General features: G+C 38.8%; 1 pseudogene; it reads right to left on the reverse strand.

Annotated features, from left to right (window-relative positions):
* LOC108705406 overlaps positions 1-19,211 on the reverse strand; it is a 171,991-nt pseudogene that overhangs the window by 126,377 nt on the left and 26,403 nt on the right.

Below are 19,211 nucleotides of genomic sequence, written 5' to 3' on the forward strand. Positions count from 1 at the left end.
CCCCCCTCTAGTTACGTCACTGCCAGTGGCGGAGCTACCGGGGGAGCGAGTGGAAACCAGACCGAGTCGGCAGCTTATTGGCCCGTGTGTGGGGCCATCCAATGGGCGTCCCCGATCTACATCTTGATATTATGTATGTAACTTGTATTCTTTACATCACTTGCATTTTTATGTAGATAAGCTAAATATATACAACATACATACTCCTATATTAAAATAGTTATTTTACATATTTGAGGGTGGGCTTAGGTTGAATGCGGAGGGACCACCAGATGGATCTTTACCCTATGCCTACCAGTGCCTGAAAAGCAGAATACATGTAGAAGCCTTCACTGGAGAGGTTTCATTTTCCATACACCCGAAACAATTTGGCATGTCCAATTACAATACATAGATGGTACTTTCCCCTAAAAATACCTGGAGAAACAGCAAGGGAAAATAAGGTGATGTTTGAAAAGTGGATGAAATAGATATTGCGAGCAGAGAGCGCACTTTACTTTGAGCAGATGTTTAATGAAACAAATCAGGGGCGAGAAATAAATCACTAGAACTATAAAATGGGATATTTAATTTTCATAGCAAGAAACAGGTCAAACGATAAAGAAAACAAGGATTATTGCTAAGAAACAGAGACATTACAGAACTGCACATTTGGCCGGAAAACATCGTTTATCACGACTTGGGTAATTTATTGTAGGACAGTATTGGGAATTGAGTTAAGAGTTACTTATAAACCAGACGTGTGGTTAAAACATTGTTTGACCTCCCCTTTCATTTCATTCCTAAAATATCTTTCATATATATATAGACATGGTTTCTTTTGCTTTGACTCCTAGTTAGGGCTCATACACATATGTATTTTGTATGTAATAGCAGTCTCTCTAACCACTCACATATAAAAATCATATAAGCGCTGAGCTTTCGACATTCACTACAAAGTTGTGCAACACATTCAGTTGCAGAGTATTCATATCTGCAGGATTTTGATGCAAGATCTAAGCGTCCCTTCAGAAGAGATGTCAACCAAGATATGAACGGACTCAAGTGCATCCCTGCCATGCTCCCTGCTATGAACGTATATTAAAGGACTTCATTTGAGGATTCAATGTATTTCCATGGAGCAGGTAAGTTAGTGTAGAGACCCTGAGATTTGGGTGTATTTATCTCAGGCATTCCTCTTTAGTATTTGGACACCTAAGGGTTCTTTAGTTAAGTTAGGCAGCTATGTCCCTAGTGGGGTCCACACTAGTACCTGGGGATTGTCCACTAGATGGCACTGTTTGATAATATAAAAGGGTTTAGCACCATGCGGTCTGGGTCTGTCCTGGGACTTTGCCTCACTGAGAGGTACTACAGGTCCAGATCTGCCGGAAAAGTTAGTTAAGCGTGAGATAGCGATAGTACTACAGTAATAGTCGCTCTAGGAGTGAAAGTTAGCCCAGGGTAGCTAGAGAGCAGATGTGGCTCCAACGAGGAGAAATAGTGGGGTTAGGACCCCGTGGTATTTGAACCACTAGTGCAGGGACTACAGTGGGTGAGTTGAGGACCAGATAGGATACCAAGACCCAAGATCCCAGGCTGAATACAGTGGGTGAGGTGAGGATCAAGTCCGGTGCCAAGATACAAGACCCCAGGCTGAGAAACCCATGCCTCAGTGCTCAACCATAAAGGATAGTGCCAGTGAGAGTGGTAACTATTTCCCAAGTCTATTGTTACTGATCTATATTGATTTCTACTCCGTCTGTTGCATCTTCTACCCCCCCTGGAGGGAATATTGTTGTTGGAGGCTGCTCTATAACTGCCAGTGAACCTCAAAGTACTGTAACCTATGATCTTGCCGGTGCTCTGTTAATAAATCAGTTATAATTTACTGCAAAGGACTTGTCTGGCTGAATCTACTGCTGCATTTATCCACACCAGGTACCGGGAGTTGCAGGGAGTTGCCCGGGTACACTGGGGGTCGGGGGCATTCTAATAGCAGTGTTAGCCTGGTCATACACAGCCTCAATACACAGCAAAAGTACACTCAAGGGTGCGCTACATTAGGTATCAGGTCCTGTTACTGTGGGTGATTGGCTAAGGGGAGATTAAATCAGGGTGACTCCTAAAAATTGCAAGCACTCAAATTATATTTTATACTATAGGGTGCAGATTTAATAAGGTTCAAATTGGAAATTCGAGTTCGAATTTTCAAGTTGGATTATTGGTCAAAACTCACAAATTCAATTTGGGAATAATCCAAACTCGAATTAAAGATTTATCATACCTGGACCCTGGCAACAATTCTAATTTGACTATTCGCCACCTTAGACCTGCCGAATTCATGTAGAAGTCAATGGCAGAGGTCCAGAGACCTATTTGAAGATGTTAATAGCCTTCCTGACATTCAAGTTTTTTCAGAGAAAAAAAAAATTGTTTTGAGTTTATCTGAATTTGATTCTAATTCGATTACAGTTTTCGGGTCGGTAATATTAGTTCGAGTTATTGACGTTCACATTTTTTCTTAAATAACCGCCGAGTCAAATTGTGAGTATATTCGAATTTATTAGAGTAAAAAAAATTCACATGAATTCGAAATTCGACCTTTGATAAATGGGCCAATAGTCCAAACAACTTCTATAGCACATATATACAGATGCACACACCTAATTCTATAGACAACAGATGTATCATTCTTGAAACTGGAGGAAATCCATGCACTCAAGCAGAACATACAAACCCCTTCACATAGTGACTTGGTAAGAATTAAACATATTACCCCAAGGCTCCCGTGACACCATGTTGATGTACAGACAGATAATCAATCTTAACATCCTTTGATTTCCCACATGGCCAGATGGTTGAAGCTTGTTTTGTCCATGGGTTAGCCATAATGGAATAAAGGCTTTATAATGAATTTTCAGCTAGTATAGTCAAAATGCTTCAACAGATGGTTTAAGAGTCAGGCCAAACTGCCCTATCACATTTGGACATGTATGGTAGCTTAACTATGAGGCACAATGGCCACTAGGCATTACTGAGAAAGGTGAATTATTTTGTGTCCTAGATATCCTTTGAACTCTGTTTGATTGGCTTAACCAGCAACATTTTTTTCAATCTGTTACCTTGTTTTGAGCGAAGGGGGTCACTGATAGTGATGTGCTGGTCAGGGCGATACCCACGGGATGGGCGGGATCGGGCCAAACTTGAACCCCTATTCACGGGTGGGTCCGGGTTGAGCTCTGCTTCCTGCTCTGCCCACCCATCTGCCACCTTACGCTGCTGGCTTCCGAGTTCCGGCTTCTTCTTTATTAGAAGCGCGCCTGCTTGCCCCGCCCCTTTTGTGATGGGGCAGGTCTATAAAAGGAAGGCGGGTGCGGGACTGACTGGTAACCAATCAGTGGAAACCAAGAGAGCGGTAAAGCAGGAAGTAGTATTCTGGCTATTATGTTAGACATCCAGTTACACCAGCCTTTATACATTATATTTTTTATACTATACTAAAATTTTTTATTTTGCACAGCCTATCTATTTACCTAGTTTTTATACTTAATAATTCCTTGCTGGCTGAAATGACACTAATAACATTGAGTAGCTTAGACATTAGAGGGCTTTAGATTATCTAGAAATGCAGACGGACTCAAGAGTCAAAAACTACGATCTATATGAAATTATTTGGCAGAATTGTAACAATTTTCATATGCTGATGAAAGATTCCATAAACAAGTCAATGCAGATGCAAAGACGTTCAAACAGGGATATACAATATGTTCTGTTTTATGTCTGGTGTGATGTCTGGTGTGTCCTGTGAGTCTACTGGCCATGGACATAGACATCTGTTAGTGTGACCAGGTCAGTGGATCAGGAATACTATTAAAAGGGAAAGTTCACCATTAATGGTTAGCATGCTACAAATCACAACAATTGCCATTGCCAGTCACTGACATTGGCAACTGTAAAAAAACAGATTGATTGTATGCCTTTAATATTATTGATATATTTCTGTTTTTATTCCAGACCATGCCTGTACACCTTCCACTTCTACCTTGGTTGCCAGTATACTAAAGCCCTAGCAACCAGATGAATGCAACAGACTAAGAAAACACATCAGTTAAAAACATAGACTTCTACACACAGAATACGGTAGCCTATATAAAACTAAAAGCTTATTTTGAGCAGAATACATTCTTTAACATAATTATATAACCACCACTTACAAGTATTGAAACGGTTTGCTTTATGTTGGTTTTACACATATCCTTGATTAGCTTGATGCCAAACCCTTGAACAAATCTCCAATAACAATAATGCATAATAATGTGGCTTTAAAAAGTGGTTAACCGGATTCAGTGTCGGACTGGCCCACTGGGATACCAGGAAAACTCCCGGTGCGTCCAGCTGTCAGTGGTCCTCATGCTGCTAAACATTTGGTCTATTTCATGGCCATTCCCTATTTCTATGAGAACAAAGAGGCTAAATAGGTGGAATAATAGATTATAGTATGTAAAGAAAAGAGACTAGGAGAATAGCGGATGAGTGAGGAGAGGAAGAAAAATAGTACTGAGAGTGGTCCCTGGTCTAAGATTAATTGGTGGGCCCCTGGTCAAAGGTTTTTGGGTGGGCCCCTGGTGTCCCAGTCCGACACTGACTGGATTTGTATTTAAAACTCTAAGGGGGGTTATTCATTAAAGTCTAAATGCCAAAAGATCGAAAAATTTGAGTCTTTTTTACTATAACATCCAAATTTTTAGTATCTTTATTATTTTTTTCGAGATTTATTATACCCCGAGGATAGAAAAAGTCAGAATCCGAAAATCAGGCATCTCAGACCTGCAGAGGTTGTATTTAAGTCAATGGGAGAGGTCCCTACTTGGAAGTTTCTGTGGTCTGCCCTGGATTTAACCTGAAAATCCTACTATTTCAGACTTTTTAGGCAAAAATCAAAAAAAGTCAAGTTTTCGAATGATTTTATTGAGTTTTCCCCTGATCTGATTAAATCATGCTTTTTAAATAAATAAATAAGGTCAAATCGTGAATGCTAATTTGGTCGGACATTTTTTATTTTAAAATATTAGAAAAAAAATCAGATTTTGATAAATAACCCCCTAATTATCATGTTTTATTTCAGACCTACTGTATATTTATACTTCTTTACCATGGACCAACATGCGAAATAACTTCTGTTTTCTTTTTTTATCTGCTTGGAATTTGTGGGCCTTCAAAGATATCAAAGGTGTTGGGCAAACACTCCAAAAAAAAAGAAAAAAGAAAAGAACAGTACATTAAGCACACCATGGAAGTCTTGCTTCTGAAAGATACAAAAAGGCCTTGTACAATTAACAGATTGGGTATATGAATCTAGTCAATTAAAACTGGTAAACGAGATGGTCCATTGTGCTGCCATGCTAACCAAACAGAGAAACCCGCTCAAGCGTGGCAGAGAAAATGGAGATGTGAATGTACATGGTCATCCGATATCTAATTAGTGACTTTGCAGGTTCAGACAGCAAGTAACAGTTTAGGTATCTATTGTTTAACTGTGAATTCAAGACGTATCTTGGTGACTGTTGGGATTATATGTGGCACCTGATACTACATATCATGAAGGATCCTGGTCTATAGCCCATTGCTTCATTTGAAAGGCTAAGCAGTGTTCTTTTTGGAGGCTTTGCACTCTGCAAAAGGGGTCACTGAAGATGCTGCACGTGAACAAGATCAGAGTATGGGCATACGTTTTGAGTTTTTTTAGGTTTAGTAAAATGTGAAAGCCACTGGTACTTCCTTCCCTTATACCTTTCTCTGCTGTAATTTTAACATGGAAAAGGCCAATTTGAAAACTGCACCCAGAAGAAGGAAACTTATTAACTATCTACTTTTCAGCTCCATATGCTGAATTAGGTTGTGTGTCCAATGTCTCAAGAGACCTTTTAGTGATTTTGCAGCAGAAATTACACACCATACTGTGGAGTAAGCCTTATGGAGCTCAGTGCCTTTTAACCACAGTAGTCCATGAAGATCCACAATAGTCAAAAGTCCCCATCATTTAAAAGGGAAACTACTGCCTACTGCACTTTTGCCAGAGCCAAGCAAACACTACCCCAATTTCTGCCATTGGCAGATTGTTTCCCATAAAAACAATTGGAAATGACAGTGGACATATTCTCTTTTATCATTGCACCACTTTCTATAATGACCATAGAACTCAAAACGAGGCTTGATATACACAAACGAAAGCTTCAAATAATTCAGTCATGTCTGGTTATTTCTATTATTGCTCTGTGTGTGGCCCCTTGAATGAGTGATCTAATACAACTCTAGTTGTTGGCCATAAGTAAGAGCTGGACCACTGAATCCAGATGTAATCGGGGCCCCTGGCTCTCTCCACATTCACAATTGCAGTGATGTTCACAAAAAGAATTGTATTTCTAAAGATATTAATGATAAAGGCTCTTTATATAGCACAAACATGTTATGCAGTATCTGCTCCAATGGGGCTTACAAGCATATCTGACCACAATTTGTGCAAAAACACGCATAGAATAGGGTCAATTTCATCAGTAGCCTGTAATCCTACCATTATATTTTATATATTTTGTACATACTGTAGCTCAGTTTTTGTAGATGGATCTTGGAACAGCCAAAGAAGCCAAATTTGTTGGGCTCAGTCTTCTTATTACACTAAGGTCTAGAAATCATTATAATTCTCATAATTCAAAAAAAAAAACAGCGGTATTGTATAAAAAACAAAAACAAACTAGACCCACAAAAGAGCCTAAGACAGTCCTTGGGTTGCAATGGAAAATAATGGGTTTACCAGTGGATTAAGATTTATCTTTACTTGATGTCACAAGGATAAACACTGAAGCCACTCTTAAAGAAGAACTAAACCCTAAAAATGGATATGGTCAGCGACTTTAAGGGGGTTATTTATCAAGGTCCGAATTTATCTCAATACCGGCTGCTACAAACTCCGATCTAACCCACTTTTTAACGGTTATTTATTATTACATTTTCCCAACAATTTGCTTTGGTTGAAAAGCTCAGATTTTTCATGAATTTTCCCCAAAATCTCTGAGTTTTCACCCGAAAGCTCCGAAAACATTGTGAAATTGCCAGAAACCCCCGACACAACCAAAAATCAATGGGACTAATCCCATTGACTTTTATGCAACCTATACAGTTTTGAGATGCTGTGTTTTTATATTTGGGCTTTTTAGCCCTCGGAGTTTAATAAATTCCAAAAAATTCCTGATTTTTTTAAAAGTCAGATTAGTAAATAACCCCCTAAGGGTCAGGGCAGTCGCCCAGCGACAAATCTCCTTTTCTTCTAATCTACCTTAACTGCCTCCTTGCGGGCTAAAGTGTAAATAGTTGGCGGGATGGCACTTGGCGTGATTCGTTTTCCAAAGTCGCCTGAAGTTGCCTGACAAGGAAACTTCTGACAATTTCGGCCATCCCGCCGGTGATTTACATTTTACCCGATGGGAAGGCAGGGGAAACAGTTCGGCGAGATTAGTCGCCCCAAAGAAAAGGAGATTTGGCGCCGGGTGACTAATCTCCCCGAATCTGCCTGTGTGCCCTGACCCTCAAGGGGATCACATGGGACATAACTGTTCATGAGTTTGCAATTGATCCTCAGCATTCAGCTCAGATTCAAAAGAAAATAGTTATGACCCATGTGCCCCACTCAAGTCAATGATTGGTTACTGCCTGGTAACCAATCAGTGGAAAGCAAGAAAGCTGCAAAGCAGGAAGTAGTGTTCTGGCTATTATGTTACACATCGAGACTTTATACATTTTTGGCTAAATAACTATATTAGAAACATTTTTAATTTTGCACATACTATCTATTTACCCAGTTTTTATTTTTATACTGAACAATTCCTTTAAGTGAAATGGCACACACGATAATTTCTAGAGCTTAGGTCCCCAATAATTTTGTCATGCTGTGGCAAAAGGAAGAAAAGTATTTGTCTGAATTAGACAAGGCTTATGGTAAGTAAATGCTGTAACAGTGTTCCAATGTAACATTAGCCATTTCTACTGTGCGGTATCTGATTTCATACACTGCCCTAATAGTCTTGTCACAGGGAGACAAATTAAACAAGATACCTAAACTGCTACTTACTGTCTAAACATGCAATACCACTAATTAGGTATCATATGGCCATCTCACTCCCATCTCTATTTCCAGTATCATACATTGTGGAAGTGTCCTTCTCTATCATAGGATAATGTTATGGTCCCTTTATCATTGCCCAACCCGTCACCCACTATATTGCCATATGATCCTTCATTAAACCTGCCTGTTTTAGCGAGACATTCGCTGCTTACTTTAAAAGATGTTTTGTCTGCGAGCTGTGCGGTTCAAAAGTAAAGGTTAGTTTGTCCAGCACATACAAATAAAATATTTATTGACAGCAAGAGTCATATTTTGCGATAGTGGGATTTTATCCTTCAGGTATGTGAAGCGCCAAGAACGATTGATGAATTAAATACTAAAACCATAGTAATCTAACAATGTATTTGCTATCTATGATGCCAATGTGGGAGCTTTTATTCTATTTGAATTGAAATAGAAGCCTCCGTGTATTATTTATGAAGTATATAAGCTTCTAACAAAAACACACACTTCTTGAAGAAATATAAATACAGTTATATATATTAAAGGAAAACTATACCCCCCCCCAAACAATGTAGGTCTCTATAAAACAGCTCATATGTTTCATGTAAATAAACCATTTGCATAATAATATACTTTTTTAGTAGTATATGCCATTGGGTAATCATAAATAGAAAATTTACAGAACTAAGGGCCGCCCACACTGCTCCTCATGGATTTTCCTCTCTAGCCACCAATATTGATTCTATTTTTTTCCCCACTATGAGCACCACTAAAGTTCCCCATAGACACGACGATTCTTCTTGCCGAACGACCGATTTTAGGGAAGTCCGACCAATCCTTTGAAATTATCGTGCGGTTAGTGGGATTCGAACGATCGTACATCTTTTACGATTTTTCAGACGACATCTGTCAGGAAATTGATCGGCCAGGTCAAAAAATCTTTGTCGGTCCCAGTGCAATCTCTCTATGTTTGCAGGGACAAGCAGGCAGCTCCCCTTTGTTTTCCTGGCAAATTGGTCTTTTTAGTTGATGGACAATTCATACGATCGTTCGAGATAATCGTGGTCTCACGATGACGATCGGATCTTTTAAAAATCTCAACATCTATGGCCAGCTAAACAGTGCTCCTTATGGTTTTCCTAAAGGTACAGGAATGAGATTTAGCCTCAAAGGAATATGAACAGAGCATTCTTAAAGGGGATCTATCACAAAAATTAAAATTTTATATAAGCTTCAGCATACTGAAATAATAAGTTTTCTAAATATAATCAATTCAAAATTCTGTACCATTTCTGAAATAACCAAGTTTATCTTCACTATTCCTCTCTCAGCATCTGTTTCTCTTCATTCTGTCTTCATGCAGGAGTTGGGTGTCAGATTTTCATTGACAGTTAGATCCAATATATCTTATAGGAGGGCTCCTTTTGCCTAGAAGATGTATTAGAGGTCACTCTATTAAAATCACCAGACATCATGTCTCTCTACATGCAGGATTTGTGCAAAAGGCAGTTATTTAGTTAGATTTTGTTTATACTGGAATCAGTTATTTGAGTGAGCTCTAATAAATCTGCTAGGAAGCCCCCTATAAGATATATTGGATCTCACTGTCATTGAATATCTGACACCCAACTGCTGCATGAAGACAGAATGAAGAGAAACAGATGCTGAAAGTGACAATAAACATGTATTTCAGAAACAATGCAGAATATTTAATTGATTGTATTTAGAAAGTTTCTTATTTCAGTGTGATAAAGCTTATATTAAATTTTCATTTTCGCGATAGTTCCCCTTTAACAGCTATTTAAGGTTCTACGACTGACATTACGGACTTGCTATACAGGAGTTGTAGAAGTATGCTTTACAACTACTTATTCTGTTTGCACTACACTGTTAACAACACAATCTAAAATTACAAAAGCAAACAATGACATCCTAATGAATGAACCAAACTGAAGCTCCATCTTTAATCTCTCCAGTACAAAGAGGTAGTAAAGAGCACTTAAGTGTTTTGAAGCATGCTTTACCTATAATGTACAACAACAAACACTAAAGTCCCACCAAAGACCAGAACACTTAGCGATCACTCTTAAAATAACAAATCTGCTTCCTTCAGGTAATTCGATATTGGCTTAAGATTTGGGATTACAAAAGGTGAATTTAAAAAAGCATGTAGCATTAAAGAGAAAGGGTCAAACATCACAGGAGATTTAAACAAACAGACTAGGGGATGCGCTTAATAAAGCGGATGAACCAAAACAAAGGTTGGTGACCCGTTTCTTGTCAAGCAAGAGTCATAAATAAAGAAATCCCATTCTCCAACAGGTAACCTCTTAATCAGCAACAAATAACCTTTCAACAGCTGTTGGCAACATTTGGGCAGTTGTTCTATATCGTAAAAATGATCTTTGGTTTTCACTTTTCAGAAATGCATTAGTCCATAATATACAAAATAAAAACAAGGAAAAAAAAGCTTAGAATGAAGGTATTCAAATGACTTCTGCTATGAATATAACATAGCAAAGTCAGCTCCTCACTTGAGGAGCTGGGGATAGAAAATCGCAAACCTTCCTTAAGGTGCCTATATTCAAAATATAGCAAAAATTACAAATAAAAAAAACAAACAAATACAAAAAGTATTGTAGAAGTGATACCTATATATTCTAGCAAATAATTGGTGGCCACTTGAGTTGAAAGCCTGTTGACCTATGTATGGACGTAAAATTACTGGTATTCAGAAAGCTTTGAATTATGGAAAGGCTCCCATAGACTCCATTTTATTCAAATAATCAAAATTTAAAAAAATTACTTCGTTTTCCTCTGTAATAATAAAACAGTAACTTGTACTTGACCCAAACTAAGATATAATTCATCCTTATTGGAGGCAAAACAGGCCTATTGGGTTTACTTAAAGGAGAAGGAAAGGTAAATTACAAATAAAGTTGTATACATTGCCCACAAAATGGAGAGATACTTACAGGAAGAGTCACTCTATATGTTTTCCCCTGTTTCTGTATTCCAAGATCGTAGTAAATTTTTTTGCAAGGTGCAATATAATAGAAAATCCATCCGTCTCGCTATCCAAATGGGCTCTAATAGGGCTCACACATGCGCAGTTGAAATTTTGTAAGCCCTGCGCATGCGTACCATATCCTTTACTTCCCCCATGCTAGCGGGTTATGGGTCGAGGACTACATTTAGCGCATGCGCACTTCACACAGGGAGACACAGGACATGACGTGCACTCGGCCAACATGGCGGCCGCAAAGTTTGCAAAGGGCTAAAACTTCAACGGCACGGTGTCAGTGCGGGAGACCGAATAGGGCAGTGAAAGTAATATGTTCAGGAGAGGCGCACCCAAGCAACAATTAGAGATAGGTATAAAAAATTACCTTTTCTTCTCCTTTAATGTTTATATGATTTTCTAGAAGACGTAATGTATGTAGATACAAACTACAGAAAGATCTGTTATCCCAAAAAACCCACATCCTGAGAATTCTGGCCCCATACCTGTATCAGAAGATAAAGAAGCAGGGCTGACCGGCACTCAAACGGATCCACAAGACCAGAGATATTCAGTTAAAAAATAAATTTATTGGTAGAAAAATTAAAATTATAGTTTCTTCTCCATCCACCCTATCCCCATACCTGTATCCCCTACAACTGGGGAACGCTCAAACAACTGGGGAAAACGAAACATTCAGTCCGCTAAGGACACACTTGGCCATGGTTTGTATTCCATGAATAAAATTATGCATAAGCCCTCCATGCAACGACACTTTTTCCAGGCTACTATCCCTTGACCAGTGATAACATGAAGCAATGAACATTCAAGGCTACAGGAGGCTACTTAAGTGTGAAATAAGACACTAACCCATTAACACACATGTATAATAAGGGCCAGGAACATGACTTGCTTGAAAATGTTGAGCCAATCTTCTTCATCCAAAATAGATAATTTGCCGTTGCAACTCTAACTTTTATTAATATTGCTAAGGGGAACAATTCAACATTAACTGTTGCCACTACACTATCAAATTTTAGCACAGAGGTGTATGTGTGCTGTGTTACAGCAAACAAGGGCCTATTTATTACGCTGCGTAAAAAAAAAGTGTAAAAAGCTGTGTAAAATAAATGGCAAATTTATTAAGATGTGTTTCATTTTATGCCATTTGAAGGTCAGATTTGCTGCCGTTATTTTACACTGCTTCAGACATTTGTAAGTAAGTTGTGGCAGAAGTTGCTCAAAGAAAGAGAGTGTAAAAAAATGACGCCATTTTTACATTGTTTTTTTACCCAGGTGATGTCTGTCGAATTATTGCACCGTTTTTGTATACACATAATAAATCTGCCCCCAAGTATGCTGGGACACTAGAGTAGTTGCCAGAGGGATTTGAACCAGAGTCTGGAGCAAAGTCTGATCAATTTAACTCTAGGCCATTTTACAAATCTCCTGGGCAAAATCGCAAGAGACTATGCTCCTCCCCCACTTGCCTCTTATCAATATAACACTGCCAAATGCAGGCAGAACTATAGCCATGGGGCAGCCGCAGGTTTCTGCACTCAGAGACTTGTGGCAATGACCCCTAATATTTTTCTACCATCCTTGTGAGTAAACATGGATAAAAAAGTAAAAAAGGTAGAATAAAATAAGTATAGTGTCCTAAAAAGTGAACAGGCTAAACAAACATGTAGACATTAAGAAAAATCACCATAAATAATGACTTATTGGCAAGTTAGTGACCTTAATGAAAGGACTAAATGGTTCAAAACCAGTATTGAGTGATGTCGAGTCGTGACCCCTACCAAAGGCCCATCTGAACCGTACACAGGATTGTTATTTAAGTCTACGAACCTGTAGCATTTCCCATTAATGGTCGGGTAATCACAAACAGAATTTGCTAAGAGTAATTGAATGGATTTCAGGTCATTAAAGTAGGCTGACATTCTTGCTTGTTTTGTGTGTAAGGCAATAAACCACCATGACTGGTCTATGTAGTAAAATGAAATTACACACAAACACCAGAGAAAGGGACCCATCAGATGTTTAGATCACATGGTGCACCTCTGAATCAGGGTCTATTGGGCCCCAGTACATTTTGGCTGCATATAAAGGAAGGAGGATAAATATTACCGAAATATCAGATAATAAATCAAATAAAAAAGCACTGGGAACCCATTTCAAGCTGAACCAATTAATTACGTAGCCTGTTACTGCTAAGATTTACACGCAATCCTAAAAAGGAGAAAACCTCAAGTCGCAATGACTCACTGGAAAATGATATTTAGAACATTAAGGTCAAATGTAGCCTGCAGTAAATGCTTCTTGTTGGATAAAAGCCACCGACGTTCTGGAAGATTTCTTTCCCAGTCATTACCTTCTTCAAGTGGCCATTTGTGCAGGGAGACATGTTGTCCTGTTACCAGATCTCTAGGCTCAATGAAACACAATCCTTTTCACTTCACAAACACATGAAACGTTACCAGTGAACCGTTTGTCATCCCATGTGTGATCTGCTCATCTCCAGGGCCTTACAAACCCACTAAAATGCAGCATATCACACTCAGTATATCATGCACAATGGTCAACAGTAACTCTGTTATGTACAATAAACATTCCTCTAGCTACTGTCTATAGTACTAAACAAAAATGGAAAAGAAGAGGATATCAAATAACTTTTTTTTCCCTAGAACGCTGCTCGTATTCGGAAAAAACTTTGATAGTCCGGGGATCTGTCTTGGCTAGCCCCACATCAACATCTTACCTATATTTAGGGTTGCCACCTTTTAAAAAAATTTCCACCGGCCAGTGGAGGGGGCGGGAACAAAAGGGTGGGTTGTGACATCAAAAGGGGCGGGTCATGGTGTCAAAGGGGCAGAGCCACCGTGCGCGAGTCGCAAGAAGCCAGCAAAAAGGTGAGTTTTCACCAGACTGGGGGGCAGGCCACGGGCTTTTGTTAGGTGTAATAAAATTTACCGGCTGCTACATTGCCGGTAAATTTGTAATACCGGCCCCGGCCTTGGCAGGTGTTTTACCGGCTAGGCCGGTAAAATACTGGCCGGGTGGCAACCCTACCTATATTTCCAGTAGCTCCCTTGCTGCTTCTTTAGAGTCTCAGACTACCACAAGTCTGGAAAACCTCAACAGAGCCCTAGGAAATATTATAAAATGGTGGCAGGTAAGAAGTGCTAGATAAGAAAGAATTGAGGGGAAAAGTTTTAAAAGGGTTGTTCACCCTTAAATAAACTTTTAGTATTATGTAGAGAGTGATATTCTGAGACGATTAGCAATTGGTTTTTAATTTTTTTTTTTATTTGTGGTTTTTGAGTTATTTAGCTTTTTTTTTCAGCAGCTCTCCAGTTTGCAGTAATCTGGTTGCTAGGGTCTCAATTACCCTGTCATGCACTCATTTGAATAAGAGACTGGAATATAAATAGGAGAGGTCTGAATAGAAAGAGGGGTAATAAAAAGTAGTGTAGCGCTATAGTAAACTGACTTGTGCTAGGGCAGTTTTAGCTACTTTCCTTTGTGGGCTGAGACCACAGATGAGCTCTCTTTCTCAGGGGTAAACCCTCTCAGTGGTGTGGAGGCAAGGGTGTAGTGTAACTGTAACCTGGTGCGATAGCACAATGATGGACGCCAGTAGTTCTTTAACAGTTGAACAAAGAACAGTATTTATTGAACAATAGCACATAGATCATTTAGCACATTGATCCACAATGGAGTATAGAACATACACAGCAGCATAAAGGAAGCATATACTCACAGCACGTATAGGCTGAATCCCCACAGGCTAGGGAATATACAGCAGAGAGTAAGTTGACAGCATGTGATGGGTATTGCCCAGTTTTCAGGATATCTTCCAGTGGCAGACTAGGGGAACTCCTGACATCCCTATCTCAACACTTGGTTCCTTACTCTGGGTCAGTAATACCCTGGGATCTTAATCCCTCTAATCTCCTTGGCGGAGCCTTGAGCTGCTCAACTAAATAACCTCTCTATCACTCCTAGAGCGATCTATAAACGAGTATAGCTGTCTAATTACATGGGCCAAGGCGCCTAGTGTCAACGCTGCCCATCCCCTTCCAGCCTGCTTGGTTGGGCTAAAGCAATGGACCCAGAGCACATGGTTCCTAAACCTTTTATAATCTAGCACAGTGCCATCTGGTGTACACTGTGTGAACTGCAGGGGTTACATAAGCACAAGGTCCCCATAAGGACCCACTGAGGTGTCCATATTACTAGGAATGTGCCTGTCTGTAATGTGTAAGGGTGTCTAAGATTTTCACATCCCTATAGTAGCAATAACAATAAATAAATAAATAAATAAATGCCTTACTGAGCATTAGTTTTTTTTTTAGATAGGGTCAGTGAAATCTGGATAGAGTCAGAAGAAAAGGGCAAACAATGTAAAAAAAAAAACTATAAAGAATAAATAATGAAGAGCAATTGAAAAGTTGCTAAGAATTGACCATTCTATAACAAACTAAAAGTTAAAGCGATACTGTCATGGGAAAAATATTTTTTTCAAAATGAATCAGTTAATAGTGCTGCTCCAGCAGAATTCTGCACTGAAATCCATTTCTCAAAAGAGCAAACAGATTTTTTTATATTCAATTTTGAAATCTGACATTTTTCCCCATGACAGTATCCCTTTAATATTAAGGTGAACCACCCTTTTAATATGATGGGCATGTTTAACATATTGGTACCCCCAGGGGCATTAGCCTTTCTTTGAAAAAGATTAATTTGATGACTATTAATATAAAGCACCAATAGATTTCACAGAGGTGTAGAATTAATAGATAACCCAAACAAGAAGGCGCGCCCTGTCCAAAGACCTTTTGTATCCCTGTACCGAAATTGAGACATGGTTTTCAATGGGAAAACAGAGCAGTTGGGACTTACCCATAATTGGAACAGATCATAAATTCTTCCTTTATTTTGGGATGCCAGCATCCTCCATTAAGCATGGCAGTGTGGCCCTAGATATTAATGGAACAAACAAAAACAAAACAAGATAAGCTTCATGGTTATAATATATTAATGAACAAGTACCTAAAATATAACTGAAATGACATAATTTCTTCAAAAGAAGATAAGCTTCATGGTTATAATATATTAAAGAACAAGTACCTAAAATATAACTGAAATTACATAATTTCTTCTTAACTACAAGGCATTACTTATATGCACAGGAGAAGAAGGAAGTGCAGGTTGAAAAATGTTTTTATCCTTATCAACCCAAACGGGCCTGGGTCATATATAATAGCAATAAACTGCTATCACTGAATAAAAGGGCACTTTATGCCTTTGTTTACCATGAGATCAAGGATCTGCTAGGAGGAGCACAATCTGCAAGGAGTTTGTATGTTGTACCAGTGAATGTGATAGGCAGTTTAGATTGTAAGCTCCTCTAGGGCAGGAACGAATATGAACAATGCATAATCTCTGTAAGGGTAGTGGCAGACGGGGATATTAGTCACCCAGCAACAAATCTCCCCTACATCGTGCGACTAATCCCCCCGAAATGCCTTACCGCCAGCAAGAATGCGAATCGTCGGCGGGATGCCGTAGGAATCGGTTCGGATTTCCGGAGTTTCCTCGGGAGGCAACTTCAGAAATGAATACCATCCTGCCGTCTGTTCGTATTCTTGCCAGCAGGAAGGCATTTGGTGGAGATTAGTCACCGAAGTAGGGGAGATTTGTCGCTGACCACCCTAAAGCAGGAAGGTGTTACCAGTTTAGACATTAACCCTTGCTTATTGGCAAACCAGACACAGCCACGACAAAGATGGGAAAGGAGTTTTTTTTCAAGTTCTCATTCTCTCGATTTAAACTTACTCAATGGATTACTGAGATGGGGGAAGTACTAAGTGTTATGTTGTATATGGTTATATACGGCTCCTTCATGAAATATATTACTTAATAAACCACATTTTTTAAAACATATTGACAGATATTTGGAAGCATTGACTACAAAAATGGTTCATGACCCTGTGAAAATAGACCCAAGAACATTATCCAATATGCTGCAACAAAACTGTTATCACTGGGGGGTAGCTATCAGTTAGGCAACCCCCAATGAGAACAATCTTCTTGTGATCTTTTCGGGTGTCCTGGACAGTGTGCAGTAGAGTATAGAATAAGGAATTCATATCTACTGAGCATAAACACCTTCCAGAATAAGTAAAAGAACCACAACAAAGAACAGAAGAGGGTGGTGCAGCACTCATGAACACTCATAAGCATATACCTCAAGTCTGTGCATTTTTTAGCGAAGGAGAACACTGGTTAGCAATTGTATATTCTTGCTATAAAACACAAGAGAGCACAGATTTTGGCAGGAATCCCTTTCCTTACTTACATTTTCCATCCATCCCCAATCAATTTTTGTTTTCCCTCAAGGTTTCAGAGAAAGCCCCTCTCCTGCTACAGCAGACAAAACAATAGAACAATATTTTTTCATAGCCACATTTTCAGCATATTTTGGCTCAAATCAACACCCCTATAAAAAGGGCACAATTCTCTCTGAGCACAGCTCCCCTTTCTCACACCTAATTTACTCCTGTGGATATCTATCATCTTTAAGCAAAGATCAGTAACTTCCACAGTTCAAGCATACGGAGAACTTGATGGCTTTCCTGAAAGACTTCAAACAGCATCAAATGATATTTGCCACAATGGAAATGCACAAAATTATTTCGAAGAGACTTTTTAAAGTATCAAACTGAAAAACATGTGCTAATAAATAGTGCAAAGTTATTTTTTCGGTTATGGGTTGTTAGTGATGTTACAGCATCACAAGTGTCATATGATTCATGCAAACTTGTGCATTATACAAAATAATGTACCTCTTACCTCTTAAAATATTGGGATTTTACGTTATCTGACAATACTCACCATGGCCTGTCTGCAGCCTTGTGCCTTTATATGGTCTACAAACCCCTCATTGACTTCTAATAACCTTATAGTTTACAGTAGGGGTGGTACATTATCCCTTTAAAGGAAAGCTACAGAACCAGTTTATTGCCAATAGATTAGCCACACTAGTGCAAGCTATAAGACTATTTATTCTGTAGAATACAGGAGTAAACGGCTCTAGAAACTCTCTCTGTCTGTTTAGGATAACAGCTGCCATATTAGCTTGCTGTGACATCAATTCCTGCCTAAGTCTCTCTTAGTCTACCTAAGTGTTGCATTCTAAGGCACACAAGGGAAAGTTGTGCTCACCACTAATTTTTAAAACCATTAGGCGGGGGTGCAATGAGGGTGTGACCACAAAATACATATAGTCAAATACAAGAGTCCTCTGCACTCAACCCATTATCAATATAATTAAGACAGAGACATTTTGTGCATACTGCTACTGAAAAATGCCTTACCCTTTAAACAAAACAGGGATTGTCCATATATTGCAATATATTTAAGCTGGCCAACTACGTCAAAGTCATCCCATATCTGGCCAGTCCTACGCTCAATTTTCATCTGATTCATTAAGAATTCAATTGCTTCATTATACATTTTACAAAGGGACTAAGTTTAACCTGCAATTTACTAGCTGCTTTCAAAGTAAAACTCCCAAACTTGGGTGCCTTAGCATTCTAAGGCACCCAAGGAGTTCTGGGATAATGACACCGGCTGATTTGCAAGAGTTTACCCTAGCTGTGTTCATGTCACTTCTACAGAGACTACCGGTCATATTTTATTGCCATTTTCCTACTAATATTAAGGGACAGATTTATTAAGGGTCGAATAGTAAATTCAAATTTGTATTCAAATTTTCAAATTGTCTTTGTGTCAAAATTCACACATTCGAATGTAAATTTGAATTTGAGATTTATCACACTTCAACCATGGAAATAGTTCTGACTTGAATATTGGACACTTAAAACCTGCCAAATTTATTTACAAGTCAATGGCAGAGGTCCATTGAGCCATTTGAAGATGTTAATAGCCCTCCTGACAATCCAGTTTTTTTCTAATTTAATTTGAATTCAATTTAAATTTTCAAGTTGGGACTATTCGATCGAATTTTATATGTTCAAATTTTTTCTTAAACTCCCATTCGAGTTGTGAGTATATTCAAATTTATTAGAGTTATATATT

The sequence above is a fragment of the Xenopus laevis genome, chromosome 1S (genome assembly GCF_017654675.1).
Source record: "Xenopus laevis strain J_2021 chromosome 1S, Xenopus_laevis_v10.1, whole genome shotgun sequence".
NCBI classification, from domain to species: Eukaryota; Metazoa; Chordata; class Amphibia; order Anura; family Pipidae; genus Xenopus; species Xenopus laevis.